Source organism: Herpailurus yagouaroundi, unplaced genomic scaffold (genome assembly GCF_014898765.1).
Source record: "Herpailurus yagouaroundi ecotype Mexico unplaced genomic scaffold, PumYag 67189, whole genome shotgun sequence".
In the NCBI taxonomy this organism is placed as follows: Eukaryota; Metazoa; Chordata; class Mammalia; order Carnivora; family Felidae; genus Herpailurus; species Herpailurus yagouaroundi.
Genome location: NW_024420031.1, coordinates 48,117 through 72,672, shown reverse-complemented (window position 1 = coordinate 72,672; position 24,556 = coordinate 48,117). Strand labels below are relative to the sequence as shown.

The 24,556-nt window shown below is 39.7% G+C and overlaps 1 long non-coding RNA gene across 2 annotated transcripts; it reads right to left on the bottom strand.

Moving 5' to 3' along the window:
- Positions 1-611: 611 nt before the first annotated feature.
- Positions 612-19,408, bottom strand: LOC121024803 (uncharacterized). Of its 2 annotated transcripts, XR_005787820.1 has the most exons (4): positions 19,076-19,408; positions 18,891-18,964; positions 6,273-6,400; positions 612-4,609 (listed from the first exon to the last, which is right to left on the bottom strand). It is a non-coding gene; the product is annotated as an uncharacterized LOC121024803 (long non-coding RNA). The 2 variants fall into 2 exon arrangements; XR_005787819.1 differs by lacking the exon at positions 6,273-6,400.
- Positions 19,409-24,556: the final 5,148 nt, after the last annotated feature.

Below are 24,556 nucleotides of genomic sequence, written 5' to 3'. Positions count from 1 at the left end.
ACAGTTACACAGCAGGAAAAAGGGGGATTCTAGCTGGGATCAGAAGGCCCAGTGAAAGCTGAGGCTTTGTTTTTTACCAAGAGGCGGGCATGACCACACAGCAGTTTGAGGGCTGTTTGAAAAAGAGACAGGTCTGGGGCACCTGGGTGGCTCAGTCGGTTAAGTGTCTGACTTTGGCTCAGGTGATGATCTCACAGTTGGTGGGTTTGAGCCCCATGTTGGACTCTGCACTGACAGCTCAGAGCCTGGATCCTGCTTCAGATTCTGTGTCTCCCACTCTCTGCCCCCTCCCCTGCTCACACTCTGTCTGTCAAAACTGAATAAACGTTAAAAAAATTTTTTTAATAAATAAAAATAAATAAATAAGTAAGTAAACATAAAAAAAAGAGGCAGGTCCACTTTTAGGAGCCCCAGGGCCCAGAGCCAGTCACAGAGAACATGGGTCTTTGTCGCCACCCTACCAACTGTGAACTTGCTTCTCGAAAGAACCCAGGAGCTATCTTCACTGATTCTTCACAGCCCTCACCCTTCTGAACAATGACATCCATGCTCTTTGGCATGCCATGAAAGGCCTTCATGCCTAGCCTAGTTCTCAATGCATTTCTCTATCATCCACATTAATTAATACAGTTTATTCCATAAATATTTATTGAGTATCTACTAAATATTACTATGCACTGTTATTCTTGGCACTGGGGATACAACAGTGAACAAAACAAAGCCCTGCTTTATGGAGCTTACAGTCTACTGAGAAGAGGGAAACATTAATCACAATAAATAAGTATAAAATATATCAGGTGGTGGTCAGTGTTTTGTACAAAAACATAAGACATCAAGTAGAGTTAGAAAACACTGGTGAACAGGACTAGTTTGTACGTGCTAGTCAGGGAATGCTTCTCTAGGGAGGTGACATTTAAGCACACTGGAAGTGGGTGGGAAACTCACGAGATTATCTGGAAAGAAGAGTGTTCCAGGCAGTTGAGAACAGCAGATACAAAGGCTCTGAAAGGAGAGGGTACTTGACATGTTTGAGGAACATGGAGACCAGGGTGCTGGAAAAGAGTAATTGTAAGATTAATAGGATATGAGGTCAGAAAGAGGATGGGGACCAGATTTTGTAGACTTTTGGGCCATGGTGAGGGCTTCAAGTTTTATTCTGAGGGAGCTGAGAGCCACAGGAGAACTTTGAACAGAGAGACATGATCTGATATGGATTTAAAAGGAATTTCAAAGAATTAGTAATAGGTATTATAACATTAGGCAAAAGAAAAAAACAGACAATTACTAGGAAAACAACAAAGGATGTATAATCAGAGTGCACTATGTGGTTTGGATGTGGACAGTAATTACAATGTCATACTTATGCCAACAGTGATTGTTGGTTGAACAAAAAATGTATATAAGATGTTTTTCAAAATAACAGATGCAGCCACAAAGATAAGCAAGCAAAAAGAGACTATGAGGGATGACCAGGCAGATTAGAAAGTGAAATATATGCAGTTTGTACACATGAAAAATGCATCTATTGAAATAAAAAAACTCAGTAGATGGATTAAGCAGATCAGATATAGCTGAAGACAGAATCAGTAAACTTAAAGATAAATCTGAAGAAACTGCCCAGAATGAAGTGCAGGAAGATAAGGAAATAGGAAATATCAATGAGACATTATGAGATATGGAAGATATAATGAGGCCCAAAATATGACTGACTGGATTCTGAGAAAGAAAATAGAGAAAGAATGGAAGAAAGGCAATATTTTAAAAGATAATGACTGAGAATTTTCTAAAATTATGAAAAAACATGAATCCAAAAGCATGAAGCACATTTCCAAAGTAGAATAAAAAAGAAATACATGCCTAAACATGTTACACTGAAACTGCATAACCCCCTGTACATCCCCCTCTGAGACAGAGGGGGATTCTCTGTCTCTACAGAGAATTTCTTAAAAGTGGCCAGAGTAGAAGAAAACAATAACACCTACCAAAAATAGCAATTAGACTGACAGCAGACTTCTAAATACCTATAACAAATCATCTTTTAAGCATGGGGATAAATTACAGACATTTGCATTTAACAACACCTGGGAGAATTTAACACCACGAAACCTGTACTAAGAGAGCATCTAAACATTGTACTTATGATAAAAGAAAAGGATCCCAGAATCATGGTCTGAGATGCAAGAATGTATGCATGTAAATCCAAACAAATACTGTCTATATAAAATAATACTCACGACAATGTGTAATTTGTGAGGTTAGCAAAAAAAAAGACAAAAATTGTTTGAAAAAAAAAAAAAAAGAAAGAAAAAGGAAAAAAGTACAAAAATCAAGCAATAGTATGTGGCAAAGAGAGGATGGACCAGGTGTGAGGTTCCTGCATTCTTCAAGAGGGAGGTGAAAATGCGATTTAACTTTAGGCCTTATAAGTTACACACACACATGATAAAAGTTCAGGAATAACCACAGAAAGAAGTGGGTAAAAAAAGAATGTGTAAATCCCAAAAAGTAGAAGACAAAATTGAGTAAGAAAGCAAATAAATAAATCTCAAAACTAAAGAAAACAGGCAAGAGATAAAAGAAGCATAGAAAAGGCAGTGGTAGGAAACAGAAATAAAAAAGTACAAACAAGTCCAAACATATCATAGAAAATGCAAACAGAGTAAACTTGTCCATTAAAAGAGAACATCAGATTCGATTTTTTAAAGGGTCCAGCTATATGCCATTTTCGAGAGATATAAAGTATAAGGGCATGACAATGTTGAAAAATAACAGGATAGAAAATTGTATACCACACAAATCCGAACAAGAAGAAAAGCGTGTGTTAATGTAAGATAAGATAGACTTCAAAAAATACATTATCGAGAATAGAGAGGGTCATTACATATTTACCAGGAATGTATAATAATTCTTCATTTGAATATTCCTAATAAAATATCCTCAAAAAATATAAAATTTTAAAAAAGAACTATAAGGAGAAGCAGATGACAAATCCACCACCATAGTTGAAAATTAACACACTTCTTACAATTACTGGCATAGCATGACCAAAAGCTCAGTGTAGATATAGAAAATTTGAATAATACAATTAACAAACTTGATAATAGACATATGTAAAACTCCGTGTTCAACAATTAGAGAACATACATCTTATAAAGCACATAGGAAACATTCAAAAATATTGATCATGTACTAAACCATAAAACAAGTCTCAATAAATTTCAAAGAGTTGTTATGACACAGACCACATACTCAGACCATAATGCAATTAAGACAGATTTCAATAACAAAAAATTACATTAAAAATTCCCCATACTTTTAGAAATTTATAAACACACTTCTATATAACTCACCAAATAAGTAACCATGATGGAAATGCTGAAGTACTGGGAATCGAACAATAATGAAATACGACATGTCTGAATGTATAGAAAAGTAGTATTTGGAAGGAAATTTCTATCCTTAAATGCACACGTTATGAAACAAGAAAGGCTGAAAATGAATGCGCTCCATGTCCAACATAAGAAATCAGAAAAAGAACAACAGAATAAATCCAAAAAATGTGGAGGGAAGGAGATCAAAAAAGATGAGAGCAGAAATTAAAGAAATAGAAAACAAAGACACGATAGAGAGGAGCAACAGGGCCAAAAGCTGGTTCTTCGAAAAGACTAATAAAATAGACAAACCTCTGGTGAGATTGATTAAGAAAAACAGGGAGAAGGCACAAATAACCAATATCAGCAATGAAAAAGGAGACATGATTACAGATTATATACGGCAGGGAATCTTTCAAAAGAGAACTTTTTGCCAATAAATTTGAGAATGCAGATAAAATGGACCGATTCCTAGAAATTGATAACTTATCAAAATGGACTCAAGAAGGAAAACAAAATCCTGAATAGCCCTCTAATGGCTGGAGGAACTGAAGAAGCAATTAAAATCTTCCTACCAAAAAACAAACACAAGAACAACAACAACAACAACAACAACAACAACAACAACAACAAAATAGGAGGCAGAATTTTCCAGCTGATTACAGGTAGGTGAAAAGCTATTGAGCCCCTCAGCCCTGGAGGTGTCCACGTAGGACTTAAGGCAGTGGAGACCCTAGGCAGGCCACTTCTCTCTATGGACAGCCTCCTAGGGAGATCCTTACAGGGTGGCCCCCTGTGAAGTGGGGCCTGGAAAATCCCTCTACAGTCCCTGGAGGTAGGGAGCACGAGTGAATAACATCCAGCACTCAGTTAATGCTCTGTGGTCAGTGTGCTGATAAGCAAAGCCAAGGAGGAGCTCTCTCACTTGGACAGCCTCTTCAGCAGCCAGCTTCTGTAGTCTTCTGCTCACTGAGGACAAGGGACCTGTGGAGCTGCTGGAGGAGTCTGCGTTCCAGTTGCCAAGAAACACCACACACAGCCCAAGTTGTGACTGGTTGGTGTGGGGTTGGGTGCAGGGAGGCCAAGCAGGGGCTTCTGGAGGGTGGGTAGCTCCAGGTAGAAGCCCTGAAACTGTGTCTTCGCGAATAACAGAAACTTCTATCCGTTTGCAGCTGATGAGCCCTTTTAATGGTGTCCAAGCTAGCTGCAGGGTGATGGTTCTAACAGTGATGCGTGTTCTGAAAATAAGAGCTTCATCATTATTTTGAAATAATTAATATGAAAGAAGTCAATTGGATTTGAAATCTAATCACATTATCTCAAGAAATTTGAACAACAGATTTGTCAGAACAACAACAACAACAAAAAGCTGTTATGTATCATTTCAGTTGTTAAACATTTTTGAACAAGTTAAAAATTAGTTTTAAATGCTTTAGCACTTAGTTGTACAAGGAAAGATTTTTGATGATGGGGACTGTTAAGAATTTGAAGAATGTATCATTAAAGAGTCTTGATCAGGATTTGTGTTTAGCCATTTCAAGAATAAAACCGGATATAAAATAAACATGGCATGGAAGCAGATTTCAGGCTTCTCATTTACATTTCTGAAAAGATTTTATTTAGAAATTTAATATTAATTCAATGGTAGAAAGCAAAATACCAGGCCAAAATAGTTTTACCAGAGGATTCTACCAAACAGATCATTCCCAAGTCATATAGCATCTTCCAGAATATTGTCAAAGGGGGACTGCTAACTCATTCTATGATATCAGCAGAACTTGAGACCAAAGCAAATTATGACAGCATGAGAAAGGAAAATTAAAGACCGATTTTACTCATGGACACAGATACAAAAATCCTAAACGAATATTAACTAAATCTAGTACTGTATAAAAGGGAAAAGATCATGAACAAGTTGTGTTTATAGCAGAAATGCAAAGGTAAAATCTATAAACATCATTTACCACACTATCACTTTACCGACAAAAAAAACCCATAATCATCCCCCAAACTAGAAAACGTATCTGATAAAAAAAATTCAACACCCTTTCATGATTTAAAAACAATAATAAAAACTTGGCATAGTGAAACAGGTGGGCACTTGCTTTAATCTGATAAAACCTGGAGAAATCTACAGCAAATAGCATTCTTAAAAGGGAAAAAAGTTAGTGGGGTTTCCTTTAAAATACCCAACAAGACAAGGATGCCCACTACTGGTTTTTTTTCTCTTGAACACTGTACTGGAGGTCCTGTCCATCTCAGTAACACAAGAAGAATAAATTAAAGGCATAAAGATTGGAAAGGCAAAAACAAAAATGTCATTATTGGTAGCTGATATTGTTGTCAACATAGAAAACACAAAAGAACATATAGACAGCTTAAAAGAAACAAGGGATCCTTGAGAAATGGTCAATGCTAGGGATGAGGCAGGAAAATCTTCAGATGAGTAGGGAACATCTTGTAGTGCCAAAGCCAGTAAGGCAGTGCTAAAAAACAAACAAACAAAAAAAGATGGAGGCATGTCAAAGGGACACAGGAGCCAACCTGAAGGAGCTCCCAGTGACCAAACTATTAAATAAATAGGCATGAGTTCTTACTGATACAAACAGGTGACTGGATAAATGAGGGAATGGATAGGTAAATAAAGAAGAAAAAATAAATAGTTTTTACAGAAGAATTCCAAACGATACATGTAAATACATGTATACATGTATCATTTACCACCCCCTTCCAGAGGTGGAGCTTAAATCCTCTCCCTCTCCTTAAGGGTGGGCTAGATTCTTCTAAAGAACAGAAAATAAAATGGGAAAAATAACAACTTTGCAGTGGAGAAACTGGACAAACACTACCTTAACCAAGTGATTAAGGTCAACATCAGTGATGTCATGGGGTATCACATACCTCTGATATAATGTGATTAAAAGGGCACTTCAACTCTACGGTATTCCTTCCAAAAACAACCCCAGGCTAATTATGAGGAAAACTTCAGACAAATCCAAACTAGGGACATTCTATAGTATGCCTCAAAACTGTTAAGGGCATAAAAAACATGGAAAGACTGAGAAACTGTCACAGAGCAGAGGACAATAAAGAGAGAGAACTAAACTCAATATGGTATTTTGAACTGGATCCTAGAACAGAAGAAAGACATTAGTGGGAAAACTGATAAATCCATATAAAGTCTAAAGTTCAGTTAATAGTAGTATACCAATATGGCTTTCTTAGTTTTGACAAATATACCATGGTGAGGAGTACACAGGAACTCTCCATACTATCTCTTTTTTTTACTCTTCTGTAACTGTAAAATTATTCGAAAATAAAAAGTTTGCTTAAAAAATATAAGTTCAGAAAGGTGAAGGGCTATAATATTAATATAAAAGCCAACTTCATTTCTATACACCTGCAAATGAGATAAAACATGTTAAATAACAAGATGTCCTTGAAAGCAAAACCATTAATATCAAGGAATAAGTCTGACACAAGATATGCAAGACCTTATGTAGAAATTAGAGAACTATACCAAAAAACATTCAAGAATTTATTTAAAATGAAAGGGTATATATCATGTTCATAGCTAGGAAGACTCGACATCATAAATATACTCAATTCCCTTCAAACTGATCTATAGAGTCATTGCAATTCTAATATTCTTATAGAACATGAAAAGATGATTCTGAAATGTGTTTGAAATAACAATGGGCCAAGAATATGTGATATTCCTGAATAGGATGGGGAAGATTTTGCTGTATCCATTATCAAGATTCTTCATGAAACTAAAGTTATTAAGGTAGTGTAAAGTGATTAAGGTGGTGTCATATTAATTCAGGGACAAAAAGTTGGCCAATAACAGAGATTCCAGAAACAGACCAATACAGATATGGAACTTTGGTGTATGACAGGGGTGGCACTTCAGATCATTAGGCTATCCATGTGGAAAATAATGAAACCAACTCCCTACCCCATCACCTTCTACCACACAAAAACCAATTCCATTCAGACTAAAGACTTAAATAGGAAAAATAAACTTTTTAAAAAAGTTTGTTTACTTATTTTGAGAGAGACAGAGACAGTGTGAGTGGGGGAGGGGCAGGGAGAGAGAGGGGGAGAGAGAGAATAGAATCTCGAGCAGGCTCCGTATTGTCAGCACAGAGCCCAATGCAGTGCTTAAACTCACGAAACCATGAGATCATAACCTAGGCCGAAACCAAGAGTCAGACGCTTAACCGACGGAGCCACCCAGGCGCCCCAGGAAAAATAAACTTTTAAACTTTTATTTGAAGAAAACAAAGAATATCTTTACGACCATAGGTTAGGAGAGATACACAGAAAGTGTGCTGGTTGGAGACAAAAGATTCAATTGTTCAACTAAAATTAGGAATTCCTGCTCATGCAAAGACACCATTAAAAAAAAAAGCCACAAACTGAGAAAAGATATTCAACACGTATAATTGGCAAATGATGAGTATCCAAATAGTTGAATAACTCCTACAAATCAGTAAAACTGATACAAATCCCAATTTTAAAAATGGGCAAAAAATGTTAACAGTCATTTCACAAAAGAAGCAACATGAATGTCCAATAAACATGAAAAAATGCTCAACCACATTAGTGACTAGAAAAATGATAATTAAGTCCACATCGAAATATCATTTTATATCCACTATAATGACAAAAAGTAAAAAGTGGGACAATATCAAGTACTAATTAGGGTGTGGATCAATGGGATCTCTTATAAATTGCTGAAAGGTATATAAATTGTTAACCTTCAGATAGGAATACATTTTGGCATAATACTGTCAAGCTGAATGTTTATATGTCCCGTTAACTCGCAATTCTATTTCTAAGTATACACCTTAGAAAGATGGGTGTACATGCGTACTAGGAGACACACACAAGAATGTTCATAGTAGCACTGTTCATAAGAGCAAAGAGCTGGACCAATCCAGATGTCTATCAACAGATGAATGGATGAATGATTTGTTTTATGGTCACCCAATGAAATATTATGCAGCACTGAGAATGAACAAGTGATAGTTACATGCAAAACATAGGTGAATCTTTGAAACATAATAATGAGTGAAAAAAGTAAGTCACAGAAGACTACATATAGTATGAGGCTATTTTTACAAAACTCAAAAACAAGCAAATAAATAACGTATTGGTTAAGCATTTCCACAAATGTGAAAAAATATATCAAAAAAATTTTAATGTTTATTTATTTTGAGAGAGACAGCGTGAGTTGGGGGGGGGGGGGGCAGAGACAGAGAGAGAGAGAGAATCCCAAGCAGGCTCTGTGCTGTCAGCACAGACCCAGATGTGGGGCTCAAATTCACGAAGCTATGAGATGGTGACCTAAGCCACGATCAAGAGTTGGATGCTTAACTGAGCCACCCAGGCGCCCCCAAAAATATATCAAAAAAAGCAAGGGAATGTTAAACACAAGACTTAAGAAATGGTAATTTCTGGTGGGGTGGTGGTGGTGGTGGTGGTGGGAAATAGAACAGAAAAGGACACAGAGATAATGCTATCTTAATGTTGCTCTTGCATGGAGCTGTGATTTCTTCAGTTTTGATTATATTATTTCTTTATAACTCATGTATATAATTTTTATTATATATCCAATAGTTTTATATGAGCAGAGAATAGAAAAATAGGATAAAGTGAGGAATGAAAGCTCTTTTGAAGAGTTTTGCTTTCAGGGGAATAGAGAAAGTCATAGTTGCATAGGGATGTACGATGAATAGGGTTTTAGATGTTTTTTAAAGATGGGAGCAATAGGAGAGAAACGGAATGACAGAATAACAGCTTTAGTGAACCAGCTTTCCCTTTGAAAGAACAAAAATATGGGCAAACCAACTAAAATCAACCATTTCAAAACTTGCAATGAACCAAAGACACAGAATGAAGTAAAAATCATCTATCCAAGAAAAACTACTGAATCTCGGTGAGACAAAGGGTTCTGTGACATTTTAACTTGTAGTTAATTCCCATCCTCCTTCCCTCTCAAGCTCAGTAGTATAGCAGCCAAAGGTTGACTAAATTGCAGACAACAGAGAGGCCTCACTGCTTTGGCCAGGAATTTAAAAGGAAATCTCAGAGAATGGAACAACCATTGGAAACTTTGAAAAGCTCTGACATATTCCCAGGTATATAAAGGGCTGTGCACATATTCAAGGCTGTGCAAATACCCAAAAAAGAGCTGGAAAAGGAGAGGCCCCAAGTCACTCACTTCTGGCTGACTGTAAGGCCCTATACAAGCAGAATGGGAAAGCTAAGGCTGCTTGTAAGTTGGCTAGTTTGAAGGCATGCCTTCTCACACAGATCCCCTTGTCAAAGGGTGGAAGACAAACAGACAAGGCATTTAAGGAAACCCAACCAATCACTGGCTGACCACCAAAGTATATTTATCCAGGTGTGATGTCCAAGGAATCCTGGCTTAAAAATAAAAACAAGAACCTTTTAAAAATAAGCTAATAGAGAACTCAGGGGCCACATAGTACAAGGAATATAAAATCCAAGGAATTAGTCGAGAAAAGTAACTAAACAAATAAACAGCAATGCGAAAAATAACTACCAAACATATGCAAACACACACACACACACACACACACACACACACACACCAGAAAAACAAACATTGAGGGTAGAAGAGGTTGATAGCAGAGTTATTAGAATAGAATATCTAAAATGCCCAGTTTTGGGGGCATCTGGCTGGCTCAGTCAGAAGAGCATGTGACTCTTGACTGGGGGTTGTGAGTTCAAGCCCCATGTTGGGTATAGAGATCAATTAAATAAATAAAAACTTTTTTAAAATGACCAGTTTTGGGGGCGCCTGGGTAGCTCAGTTGGTTAAGCATCTGACTTCAGCTCAGGTCATGATCTCACAGTTGGTGAGTTTAAGCCTCACTTTGGGCTCTGTGCTGACAGCTCTGAGCCTGGAGTCTGCTTGGGATTCTGTGTCTCCCTCTCTCTCTGCCCCTCCCCTGCTTGTGTGCTCTCTCTCCCTCTCTCAAAAATAAATAAATAAACTTAAAAAAATAAAAAATAAAAATGCCCAGTTTTTGACAAAAAAATTATGAGATACGCAAAGAAGCAGCAAAGTATGTTACATGTACAAAAAAAAAAAAAAGTAGCCAACAGATTTGTCCCTGAGGGAGTCCATGTTTGAAACTTAATAGACAAAGACTTTAAATTATTACTATAAATATTTTCAAAGAAATAAAAGAAAGCATATCCACAGAATTAAGGAAAAGTATGAGAACAATGTCTCACAAAATAGAGCATACCAATAAAGACATGGAAATCATTTAAAAAATCATATAGAAAACCTGGAGTTGAAAAACATAGTAACTAAAATGAAAAATTGACTTAGAAGAGTTCAACAACAGATCTGAGTTGGCAGAAGAGAGAAAGGGTGAAGCTGATGATAGGTCAATAGAAATGATCCATTCTGAAAAGCAGAAAGAAAAAGGAACGAAGAAAAAGAAAAAGAGCTTGCACAAACCTTCAGGACGCCACCAAAAGTATCAACATACACATAACAGGAGTACCAAAAGAGCAAGAGGAAGAGAAAGGGGCCAAACATAGCAAACTTGATGAAAAACATTAATCTGTACATAAATAAATGCAAGTAGAATAAACTCAAAGAGATCCATACCTAGACACATCATAGTGTAACTGATGAAAGCAAAGACTAAAAGAAAATCGTGAATACAGCAAGAGAAAAATAACTTACTGTGTATCAGGGACTCTCAATATGATTAACAGCTGTCTTCTCATCAGAAACCATGGAGGCCAGAATATAGTAAGATGGCATCTTCAAAATATTTACAGAAAAAGACTGTCAACTGAGAATTCTCTATCTAGCTAAATTGCTCTTCAAACATGAAACAGAAGTTAAGATAAACAAAACCTGAAAGAATTTGTTGCTAGCCTACTTATCCTACAAAAAACCCTACTTTCAGCCTTAAATTAAGGGACACTGAATGGCAACCTGAAATAGGTATTATGAAAGAAAGTATTTTTGTTTGTAACTCATATTCTCCTATCTGTTTTATTTATTTTTTAATTTTTTTCAACGTTTATTTATTTTCTTTGGGACAGAGAGAGACAGAGCATGAACGGGGGAGGGGCAGAGAGAGAGGGAGACACAGAATCGGAAACAGGCCCCAGGCTCCGAGCCATCAGCCCAGAGCCCGACGCGGGGCTCGAACTCACGGACCGCGAGATCGTGACCTGGCTGAAGTCGGACGCTTAACCGACTGCGCCACCCAGGCGCCCCTCTCCTATCTGTTTTAAAAGACAAGTGTTATAAAGCAATAATAATAAAAGTGTGTTGATGGGCTTATAATGTAAGAAGTAATTTGTATGATAATAACACTACAAAGAAGGAAAGAGGGAACAGAGGCATATTGGAACAAAGTTACTATTGAAATTAAATCAGAATTAATTCAAAGTAGATTGTTTCCAGTTAAGATGTTAATTGTAATCCTCAGGGCAACTATTAACTATCTATTAACTATTAACAATCTAACTAAAAATATATGGTTAACAAGGAAATTAAAAAGTTAAAGTAGAAAATATCTACTTAACACAAAAGAAGAGAGGAACTGAAAAACAAAGGAACAGAAAAGACAAATGACATACAAAAAGCATATATTAATCCTTCACAAACTCTTCCAAAAATAAGGGAGGAAACACTGTGCAGCCAGTATTACCCTGATACCAAAACCAGACAATGACATCACAAGAAAATTACAGACCAATATACCATATGAATACAGACGTAAAAATCCTCAACAAAACACTAGGAAACCAATTTCAGCAATGTATACAAAGTATTATATAACATGACCAAGAAGGATTTATTTCAGAAATACAAAGTTGGTTTATCATTTGAAAATTAATCAACGTAATACACTATATAAATAGAATAAAGCAAAAACTCCAGATGATCATCTCAAAAGGTGCAGAAAAGTCATCTGACAAAATCCAATACCCATTGATGGCAAAAGACTCCAAGAACTAGGAAGAGAAGGAAACTTCCTCAATTGATAAAGGGCATCTATATAAACCCCACAGTTAACATCTCACTCAATGGAGAAAGATTCAATACCTTCCCCCTAAGATCAGGAACAAGACAAGAACATCTGTTCTCATCACTTCTAGTCAACACTGTACTAGAAGATCTAGCCGGGGCAATTAGTCAAGAAAAAGAAATAAAAGGCATCCAGATTAGAAAATAAAAAGTAAAACTATATTTGCAGATGACATGATCTTATACATAGAAAACCCTAGGGAATCCATTAAAAAAACATTTGAACTAATAAGTTCAACAATGTGACAGGATAGAAGAAGATCAAGAAACAAAAAATCAAATGTATTTCTATGTACTAGTAACGAACACTCCGGAAGTGAAATTAGGAAAATAATCTCATTTATAATAGCAGCATAAAGAATAAAATACCTAGGAATAAATTTAACCAAAAAAGTGCAAGCACTAAAAACTACAAAACACTTCTGAAAAAAACTAAACATCTCAATGGAAAGACACCTTATGTTCATGGATTAGAAGGCTTGATATTGTTAGATAGCAATACTTCCTAAATGGATATATAGATTCAATATAATCCCAATAAAAATCCCAGCTGTTTTTCTGCAGAAACTGACAAGATGATCCAAAAATTCATATGGAAATGCAAGGGACTTAGAATAGTCAAAACAGTCTTGCAAAAGAAAAACAAAGTTGGAGAACTCCCATTTCCTAATTTCAAAACTTATGACATAGTAATCAAGACAGTGTGGTCTGGCATAGTGACAGACATACAGATCAATGAGGTAGAATTAAGAATCCAGAAAAGTAACCTTTACATTTAGGATTTACGGTCAGTTGACCTTTGACAAGGTTTCCAAGATAATTCAAAGGGGGGAAAATACTCTTTTTAACAAAAGGTGCTACAACAACTAAACATCCACATGCAGAAGAATGTAATTTGGACTCCTGCCTCACACCATACACAGAAATGAACTCAAAAATGAATCATTGACCTAAATGTAAGAGCTAAAATCATACAATTCCTGGAAGAAAAAGCCAGAAGAAATCTTTGTGACCTCAGGTTAGGGAACGTTTTCTTGGATATGACACAAAATGCTGAAGTGTCAAAAAATTGATCAATTGGACTTTCCCCAAATTAAAAACTTTTGTGCATCAAAGGACACCATCAAGAAAGTAAAAAGACAACCCACAGAATAGGACAAAATATTTGCAATTCACATATCTGATAAGTGACTTGTATCCAGAACATATAAAGAACACTTACAGCTCAACAGTATGACAATCAAACTTTAAATGGGCTAAGGATTTGAATAGACATTTCTCCAAAGGAGACACACAAATAGCCAATAAACACATGAAAAGATGTTCGACATCATTAGTTATTAGGGAAATGCAAACCAAAACCACAATGAAGCACCCCTTCATACTGACTAAGATTGTTATAATAAAAAAGACAGACAGTAAAACGTGTCAGTGAAGATATGGAGAAATTGGAATGTAAAATGGAGCAGCCCCTTTTGCAAACAGCTTCTCAAAAAGTTAACGTAGATTTGCCATATGACCAAGTAAGTACACTTCCTAGGTATCTACCCAAAGGAAAAGCAAACACACACCCACACAAAAACTTGTGCACAAATGATCAGAGCAGTATTATTCATAATACCAAACACAAACACGACTTAAATGTCCAAAAATTTACAAACAGATAGGACAAACAAAATGTGGTCTATTCCATCAAATGGAATATTATTTGGCAGTGAAAAGGAATGCTACATCAACAACATGGATGAACCTCCAAACCATTATGCTAAATGAAAGAAGCTGGTCAGAAAGACCAATATACTGTATAATCACATTTATATAAAAAGTCTAGACTAGACAAATCAACAGAGACAGGAAGTAGATTACTGGTTACCTATGACTGAGGGGAGGGGAGTAATGGGGAGGGTCTGCTAATGGGTATGAAGCTTCTTTTGGGGGCAGATAAAAATGTTCTAAAATTGATTGTGGTGATGGTTGCACAACTCTGAATATACTAAAAAAAAAAACAGCACCCTTTAAAAGAGTGAATTTTATTGTATTAAATATATCTCAATAACACTCTACAAAAAGGTGGGAGCAGTAACAGAATGTCTGTGTGCTAATGATTTGTAGAGAAGTGGAAATTGCTGGAACAATGTATTTGAGTGGAGGGACCAGAGTCTGATGACAGCAGGGCCAGTTTATCCATAATAACAGAGAAGAAGGCAGAGTATGTGACTACAGGTGCTGTTTGGTGGTTAGATGTGGTTATGGGAATCTGTGCAGGTTTTCTTCTGATGGTTTTAATTCTTCAGGCAAGTGGGAAGCTTGAGAACAGGATGGAAGAGGAGGTATCAGGAGATTTAAGGAGAAAGAAGATGCTATTTTGTATTTATACCAATTATACCAATGTTAATTCCCTAATTTTCATAACTGAACTATAGTTGCATAATTTATTAATATTTAAGGAATCTGAGTCAATGAGGAAGGTAGGAGAGTGAATGGCGCAGGGTAGTGCAGCGGAGCAAGCAGACAGTAGGACTTAACCAGGGCAGGAGTTTTGCCCTGTAGACATGCTGAAGTACACAGAGGGCAAAGGAAGTGACGATATATGCAAGGCTATGGTTATCATGATGCACCATGGAATCTGAGCTGATTAAAAGGGCATGGGAACACGGAGGAAGTAAAGGGTAGTGAAAGCGTTCAGTCTTGGTGGTGTGGAGGGGTTGTTGGAGCTGGAGAGCTAGAGGGAGTAAACTAGAAGGATAAGAATCACTGGCTGGATGGCAGAATGCCTGAAACAGAGTACGGAGGTGATACAGTCATAGGTACAGATAAGAAGGGTGAGATTATCAGAGAGGGTAGCTGAGGTGGGATTGAAAGGCAAGAGCATTATAGGAAAACAGATCAAGGAAGTGAGAGACAAGAATATTGGAAGGATCATCAATGAGGATATTAAAATCACCAAGAAGTAGAACTGGTGTAGTGCTAAAAAGTGACAGTGAGATAGTAGCTAAATTCTAGGAATGAGGTATGATGGGAGCAGGTATTAGTATATGCCTATACCTGACTATAACACAGACGGGTGGGTAATGGTTTAGTCTGATGATTTGAGATTTAAAACAAGGTGGTTGATATTTACATAATCTTAAAGTATCTCCCCACAAATCACTTATTAATTACAAAGGAAAAAAGAGCAACTATAATGGAGAAACCTGGCAGACACCACCTTAAACAAATAGTCAAAGTGTACAAAACCAGTATCGGGAAAAACTGACATCATATGCTTTCTGACATAAAACACTGAAGACACATATCTTCTTAGGTATTCAGCCTAAGGAGGACATGACAACTAAATGAAATGTAAGATCCTGAATTAGATCCTGGAAGAGAAAAATTACATAAGTGGAAAAACTGATCCAATCTGAATAAGTTCTGTACTTTCATTAATACTATTTTACCAATTTTAATTCCCTAATTTTGATAGTTGAACTATAGTTGCATAATTTATTAATACTTAAGGAATCTGAGTGAAGGATAGGTGAGAATTCTTTGTACTATTTTTATAACTTTTTAAGTCTGAAGTTAGGTAAAAATAAAAAATTTTTTAATGCTAAAAAAAGTTGTTTGAGGAGGAGGGAAAGAAAGTGTCTGGGATGGTCAATCAGAGTGAGGACACCTACCTTCACCTCCAGGCCTCCTGGAAAGAGGGGTATGAGGGGGCGCTGGGGAGCAGAGTGCTCAGGGGAAAGCTAATTTCTACTCAAGCAGGGGGTAGACAGTCAAGGGACGTTTGGGGACATTTTTGATCACCACCGTAACTGGAGATCACTAGTAACATTTAGTAGGCATGGACCAGGGGTGCCCAGTGCTCAAGACAGCTCCAAACAACAAATAATTATACCATATCCATGCAACTTTAGAATGTCCCACCAGACGATCACGTAGGTGAAAAACCCATTCATTGCATTCATTTATTCATTCAACAAACATTTATTAAGAGAGCCTATTGGGGCACCTGGGTGGCTCAGTTGGTTAAGCGTCAGACTTCGGCCCAGGTCATGATCTCACAGTTCGTGGGTTTGAGCCCCACGTTGGGCTCTGTGCTGACAGCTCAGTGCCTGGAGCCCATTTCGGATTCTGTGTCTCCCTCTCTCTCTGCCCCTCCCCTGCTAATGCTCTGTTTCTCTCTCCTTCAAAAATAAATAAAACATTAAAATTAAAAAAAAATTTAAAAAAGAGAGCCTATTATGTGCTAAGCACTGTTTTAGGTAATAGGGATACATCAAGGCATGAGAAAGACAAAAATCTCTGCCCTTCTAGAGCTTACAATCCAGTAGGAGACTTAAACAATAAATGACAAACACAATAAAGGTGTAGATTATATATTATATAAGAGGGTGAGGAGCACTATGGGAAAAAAATAGATGGGGTATATTCTAGGGAAGAGCTGTAACTTTAATGTTTTTTTTTTTCAACGTTTATTTATTTTTTTTGGGACAGAGAGAGACAGAGCATGAACGGGGGAGGGGCAGAGAGAGAGGGAGACACAGAATCGGAAACAGGCTCCAGGCTCCGAGCCATCAGCCCAGAGCCTGACGCGGGGCTCGAACTCACGGACCGCGAGATCGTGACCTGGCTGAAGTCGGACGCTCAACCGACTGCGCCACCCAGGCGCCCCGAAGAGCTGTAACTTTAAAGAGGATGGTCAAGGTAAGCCTCATTGAGAAAGTGACATCTGAGAAGAAGCCTGAAGGAAGTGAGGGCCTGAGCCTTGTACATATTTGGGGGGAAAGCATTCTAGGTCTAGGGGATGGCACAGTACAAACCCCTGAGGTGGAAGTGTGCCTACTATGTTCAAGTAGCATAGAGGAGGCCAGTATGGGTGGGAGAGAGGGAACAAGTGGGGAGAATGGTAGGAGAGAAGGTCTGAAAGGTTATGGGGGCCAGATTATGGAATATGTACTGACTTTTCCAGAAATTCAATGAACCATACTAATTGAGGGAGGATTGCACTTTGTTTTGTTTAAAACTTTATGAAGAATAACAATTCTTGATATTCATGAACAATGGTTTGGAAAAGCATATCACCCTACCCATGGTTTCTGAGCAATCAACACACATGTGTCACATTCCCAGGTGCAAGTATCATTACATGCAAGACCATTCATTATATCTTCCAGTGAAATTATATCCCAGCCTTTAAATACTGAAATGCATATCATTTTATCATAAATTACTCTTCCTTTACTTCTCCCTTATATTACAATTAGGACATTACATTGGTTTGGGGGGAATTATGTGTGTAGACAGATTCTATTATCTATGAACTTCATTTCATAATAGTGAAGGGGCATTTCAAAATATAAATTATAAAAAATGGAGTGTTGAGTCCAATAGGTATGAGAATCACTAAGGCATGGCAAGAAAACGAAGGGACTATTCAGAAGCCAGCATGAGAATGGAGAGTTTGCTGTTGACTGACAGCAAGTTCCAGAAGGCTTGGTTAAAGGATTTCAGGATGGGGACAGAAAAGAGGGCATCTGGGGCTGTGTGGAGATCTAACTAGAAGAATCCTGGTCTTCTTGTGGTGACCAACATGATAAAGGTTAAAGGGCCTGGTTCACTTTTTCATCTAAGCTGCTTCTGACCCTGTAGGTCTCTGCCTGTTTAACACAGTAGAGTGAGGAAATAAAGAGGAGTCTCTCCTCAGTGAAGCCAGAAGCCAGTCAAGGCCCGGCTCCATTTTTTAATTTATTTTTATTATGTATTTATTTATTTATTTATTACCCACAGAACAGTCCAGAACCCCAGGTGAAGCTCATAAGGGCTCTCAGGCCAAACTTATTGCTATAAGCAATGCACCTTTAACCTGCTTAGAGATGAGAAAGAGACAGATACAAAGATGAAAAACAGTAACAGAGAAAGAAGCATTTAGAAAGAAGAATCAATGGGGGTTGGGTCAGAGACAGGGAGAAAATAAAGTCAAATACCAAGAGAGATTTTTTTTTTTTTTTTCAATCACGACAGTCATAATTTATTGGGAATTCTCTAGGGGCCAGGCACTGAGCAAAGTGATGCACATGTATGGTCTCAGGTGGAGATTATTAGACTCCCATTTGACAGATGAGGAAACTGAGGCCTATATGGGTGATGTAGATGGCTCAAGGTCTCATGGCTAGTTTTAACTGGTAAGGTCAGGGTTCAGCCTTCTAGGTCTGGGCTGTCTAGCATGTCTCAGAGAAAGAGACAGGCAGAAATATAGAGACACACAGTAAGATGGAGGTAGAGACGGAGAGGGAGAGGAGCGGCAGAGAGATGGAGACTTCAGACACGCACGCAGACGATCACGTGAGCTGCAGACCTGCACCGAACCGTTTCCCAAGAGACAGGGGTGGGGGATGGAGAGTGGGCATGGGCGATGGGCTCCGCAGGGTACTCACCTGGTTGCTGTCTGGGGCTGCAGGGGCACTCGCCCTCCCTTTGCTACCCGCAGGATCCTCAGCAACCTGCTGACCTAGGGTTAAGAGGCCGCCCAGGTAAAAGCTCGCCCAGGCCCCACCCCTCTTGCACTCCAGCCCGGCCTCTTTCCTTTACACCCTCCAACCCCGTCTTTACAGCGTCTCACCAGACACCTCCTGCCATCCGCGTCGCCGCTGCCGAGCGCGAGCAGATTCGAGGGACCGACGGCTGGATCTAGTGAACACACTGAACGCGTCCCTCCAGTCGGCTGGAGAACGAGCGGGTTAGCAGGCCTCCACAGCTACTGACCGCTCTCGGGTTCCCATTGGAGGAGTGCCCTCCTGCCTTCCCTGGGATTGGCTGGAGTTGGAAACACTTTAGTTTTACTCCCCCAGGCCGGGATCCAAGCCGAAGAAAACACCGCCCTCTTGGGGGTCTTTGATTGGTTTATGAGCCAAGCCCACCCTTTAATAGGATTGGCCAGGAGAAGAGGACTTGTCGTTGCCCTTTGCCAGTCTGTCTGACAGGGCTTCGGGAATTAGTTGGGAACACGCAGACGCGAAGCCCAAAGCGAGGCTGGGCGTCAGTCAAGTAGATTCCCGGCTTCTTGACGTCTTACTCTCCGTGAGCCATTTTACATAAGCCAACGCTCTGCTAAGAGACACGACCTTACCTCCACCTGCAGGGATTTCTGAACCAGGTTTCTTTTGCTCAAAATGAACGTACTGCCTCATTTCAACCATGGACGATGAGGTGGTTATGGGGCTCTGGCCATTCACCCATCAGGTCCTGCTGCTTACTAAGACATTGGTCAAGTGACAACCTCACCAGGAGCCTAAGTTTAACCATCTGTGAAAGGGGAAGATAATTTTGAAATCTTTCCTAACGATGCTGTTGTGCGGATTTAGAGGACACAAATTAATTGCCTGGCGCATATATAGTTAAGGTCTCCCCTCCTAATTCTTGCCTTTCCCATTGTTTCAGACTGAAGGAACTATGGCCCCAGAGAGGCAAACTGATTGCCTTGAGGTCACACAGCAACAAGACCCTGAATAAAACCCAGGTTCTGTTCTCCAAAGGAAAGCTATTTAAGAAGGAAGGAGAGACAGGAAGGACATTTCTGTTATCAGGGGTTCTTAACTGGGGTTGATGGACCTCCAATCCAGTCCCAGGACAGGGTTTGGAGGGGCCCATGAATTCGGATGAGAAAAATTATACATCTTTATTTTCACTCTAATTGAAATTTAGAATTTTTTTCAGTAGAGAATGCAAAATAGTAGTAGTACCTGTGATTCTGTCACCAAGAGAAATCACAGAGCTTTTCATATCACAGTACAGATGTTGCAGATCTCTTGAAATATGTAATCTCATCTCTAATCTAAATTTATGATAGGGGCCCCTGAGTGGCTCAGTGGGTTAAGCCTCCGACTCTTGATTTCAGCTTAGGTCATGATCTCATGCTATGTGAAACTGAGCCCCGCACTGGGCTTGGCACTGACTGTGGAGCCTGGTTGGGATTCTCTCCCTCTCCCTCCCTCTCTCTCTGTCTCTCTCAATAAACAAACAAACAAACAAACAAACAAACATTAAAAAAATAAAATCATGATTCTCATGAGACCCTCCACTAGATCTTATGATTTAAGGGATTAGTGAGGAGCACATATATTACCATAGCACATATTTGCCTTTTCCATATTTTAATAACTACAGTTCAATATAATCAGTTTCTTTTGTAACTCTAGGTATATAATTTTATGCATCTAAAAGATGCTGTTTTGTTTTCTTTTGTTTTGCTTTAGAAAAGGCCTGGGGCACCTGGGTGGCTCAGTCAGTTGGGCATTCGACTTCAGCTCAGGTCATGATCTCGTGGTTCGTGAGTTTGAGCCCCGCGTTGGGCTCTGTGCTGACAGCTCAGAGGCTGGAGCCTGCTTCAGATTCTGTGTCTCACTCTCTCTCTGCCTCTTCCCTGCTTGCACTCTGTCTCTCTCAAAAATAAATAAACATTAAAAAAAATTTTTTTAAAGAAAAGAAAAGGTCCATAGCCTTCACCAGATCACCAAACAGGTCCATGGCACAAACTTGTCTTAAACTCTGGGATCCAGGAAGACAGACTTAGTTTATCATGTTTCCTTATTGTATCTATCACTAAGTTTAGTATTAGACACACAGTAGGTATTCAATCAATGTTTACTAACTGAATAGGATTCATCTCCAACCATCCTCCATACCACCAACCAAGGGAACCAGTGCTGGCACTCTTGGTCACCTGAGAAGGAGGGATATTCCTGAGTCTACTTTTGTCCCTGTCCATCTGCTTTTGTTCACAGAAGTGGGTGGAACTTTAAAGGTCTGGTCCCAGGAGATCCTGGGAACCTCACCCCCAGGAACAGGGCCTTCTGCTGCAGAGGAGTGGGGTAAGCTATGAAGGATACAAAGACAAATAGCTTTAGCATGGGAACAGGCCCTGGGGCACACTGGGTCCATGACTCCTTATCTTCCATCTGGTCCTCCTCCTGGTTTCTGTTTAGGCTCCCAGAAAATGGCTCCTGTCTTCTCTGGTCTTCAGCAAAGACTATATTTTGGAGTTGGATGTGACCTTAAAGACCTTCAAGAACAGCCCTCCCTTTTGGAGGCCCAAACTGGGCAGGACCTGAAGCCACACCACACACTGAGGAGTGAGGACATGGAAAAGATGTCACTCTAGGCAAAGAACATCCTCTCCTACCATGTCTTAACCCAAAACATGAGAACCCTAGCCAACTATATTAGAATCCCAGAATTGGCTTCTAACAGTGTCCTTGAAGCCAGAGGCCTTCTATGACAGTGTGGGTGAAGAGGAGCCTCAAATGCCAGGATGAGGGGCTGGGGATTTGATTAGGAGAGCAGAAAGGAATCAGGGAAGAGCATGATGAGGGCCAGGCTTCAGAGGTCTGCTTCAGGGCTGGTCTCCATCTTGGGATCCTGGGCATTGTTTCTCCAAGTGTTGATGTCCCAGCATGCTTGATCTAAGTTTGCAGAAGGGAAAAAGACCCTCTAGCGAGGGTGATGGAATCACATTGTGAGGCAGAGCACACTGAGGGAAGGATACCCAGGCCAGGCTGTCTGTCTCTCAGACTGGCCTCTTCCTGGCCTACTCCAGGCCCTTTGCCCCTGATGTTTCTCCCCTAATTCACCACCTGAAAATTGGGACTGGCCCCTGATACTACACAGTGGTATCTTTTTCCTCTACACAAGATGCCTTTGACTTGGGATCCTGCACTCTCAGCTCTGGCCCTGAGGCAAGATGTTACCCTTTCTGGGCCAGAGTCTCCTCTACCCACCTCTGACAGTGCAGTCCCAGGTCAGAACCAGAGCCAACAAAGCCTTCATGCTCTCCCCAAAACATTTATCAGAATCATGGAGTATGTCCAAGATCTGGTGTTCCAACTATTTCACAGAGGTGGGACAAGGAAGGGAAGGGGCCTTGCCCAAGGTCCCACAACAACCCGGCAGTCATCCCTGACTCCTCTCAGTCCCCTCTTTTCCCATATCCAAAGTCCATTGATTTCATCATCTTAAAAGCTCTCATAGAATAGATAGGTCTTTCATGTCAAAGAATTTCAATTAATTTATGTAGATATTTCCCCCTCAAGGAGATGGAGCTTAACTCCCCACTCCCTAAGCATAAACTACACTTAGTGGCTTCCTTCCAAAAAGTATGTAGGGTACAGAAAGGGGGCTGGGGGGAGGGGACGAGTAGCTTTACAGTGGAAAAACCTGACATGCCTCAGCCAGGCAATCAGAATTAACATCAACAATGTAAGACATATTGATAACATATACTCTTGATATGATGAGGCTGTCATTTTCCTTCTGTGGTCTTCCTTCCCCAAACCCATAACCCCAATCTAATCATGAGAAAAAACATCAGACAAATCCCAATTGAGGGACATTCTACAAAATACCTGACCAGTATTCCTCAAATGCTGATGACTTCAGGTCATCAAAAACAAGTAAAGTCTGAGAAACAGTCACAGCCAAGAGGAGTCTAGGGAGACATTACAAATAAATGTAATATGTTCTTTGGGATGGCATCCTGTAACAGAAAACTTACATTACAAACTAAGGAAATCTGGGGCACCTGGGTGGCTCAGTTGGTTAAGTGTCTGACTTCGGCTCAGGTCATTATCTCAATTTGTGGGTTCAAGACCCGCATCAGGCTCCGTGCTAACAGTTCAGAGCCTGGAGTCTGCTTCAGATTCTGTCTCTCTCTCTCTCTCTCTCTCTGCTCCTCCCCTGCTCATGCTCTGTCTCTCAAAAATAAATATTTAAAAAAACTAAGGAAATCTGAATAAAGTGTGGACTCTAATGTATTGGTATTGGTTCATTAATTATGACAGACGTACCAGACTAGTGTAAGATGTTAACAATGGGAGAAACTGGATGCGGGGTATATGGGTACTCTCTGTATTATCTTTGCAATAATTCTATAAATCTAAAACTGTTTTAAGATTCTATTTTTCTAAGTAATCTCTACACTAAACGTGGCGCTCGAACTCACAACCCTGAGATCAAGAGTTGCATGCTCTACTGACTGAACCAGCCAGGTGCCCCGAAATCTAAAACTTCTAAAATAAAAAATTTATTTAAAAATCCTCCCATGTCTGCCCATTACGTCACTCTCACCTGAAGAATAGCATTAACTTCCTCACTGCTCTCCCTCCTTCCAATCCATTCTCCTGGCAGCCAGCAGAGGGCATCCGCTAAAACTCAAATCTGTATCTGAAGCTTTCCATTCATTAAAACATGGGCATTGCATGGAAAATTCGGGAGGTATATTGCCGAAGACCAACCTGGATATTTGTATAAGTTATTATTATGAGGCACAAAGAATCTGGAGGTATTTACGATGTCCGCTTTAATAAAGTTACCGTTATCCAAAATCTGAAACTCAGCCTTTCCAAAGTCTCCCAGATAGTCTGCCTTTCAGACATCCAACTCCGGACACTACCCCCCTCAATCACACAGCTACATAGTAATCTCCCTTTGCTTTCTCCTTATCCCTATGCACTTTGGGCTCGAGCCATCTTGTCTTGCCTTCTCTTCCAGGCCCAGTTCCAGGGACCCTGCTCCCTCTCCCTAAAATGAGAGAGCATCCCTGCATTATTAGGATCTAATGTCTCGACAGATTATCATTTTTTTAAAACTACATGCAAATGAGAAAAAAAATGGATTCCAGTGGCTCCCCACGCCCAGCTCACACTAGGCCTGAGGAAAGGTTTGACGCATGATAAATAAAAAGATGAATCACTAACAAACGGATATTCCAGGACGCAAGGCGTTTCTGTGCGCCTGCGTGACACCGGACGGCGTGGGAAGTTATTTGCTACCTGGCTGGTCCACTGCAGCCTCCGGTTGGTAGGGGGGCAGCGGGGGATTTGGGATGCTTCACCCCACCCCCGCCCATTGGCCAAGATGGTCCGCATTGGCTGACGCAACACCTCTGCGGTCCTGCAGAGCTCGCCCCCAGAAAACCAAACACCCCCCCTCCCACCGCCACCACCATCTCGAAGGCCAGTGCGGAGAAACGGATGGCGTTTTGAGGGCCTGTGGGAATGGAGACTGGCTCCTGGGGATGGCTCGCCAAGCAGGACAAAAGACTGGAAGC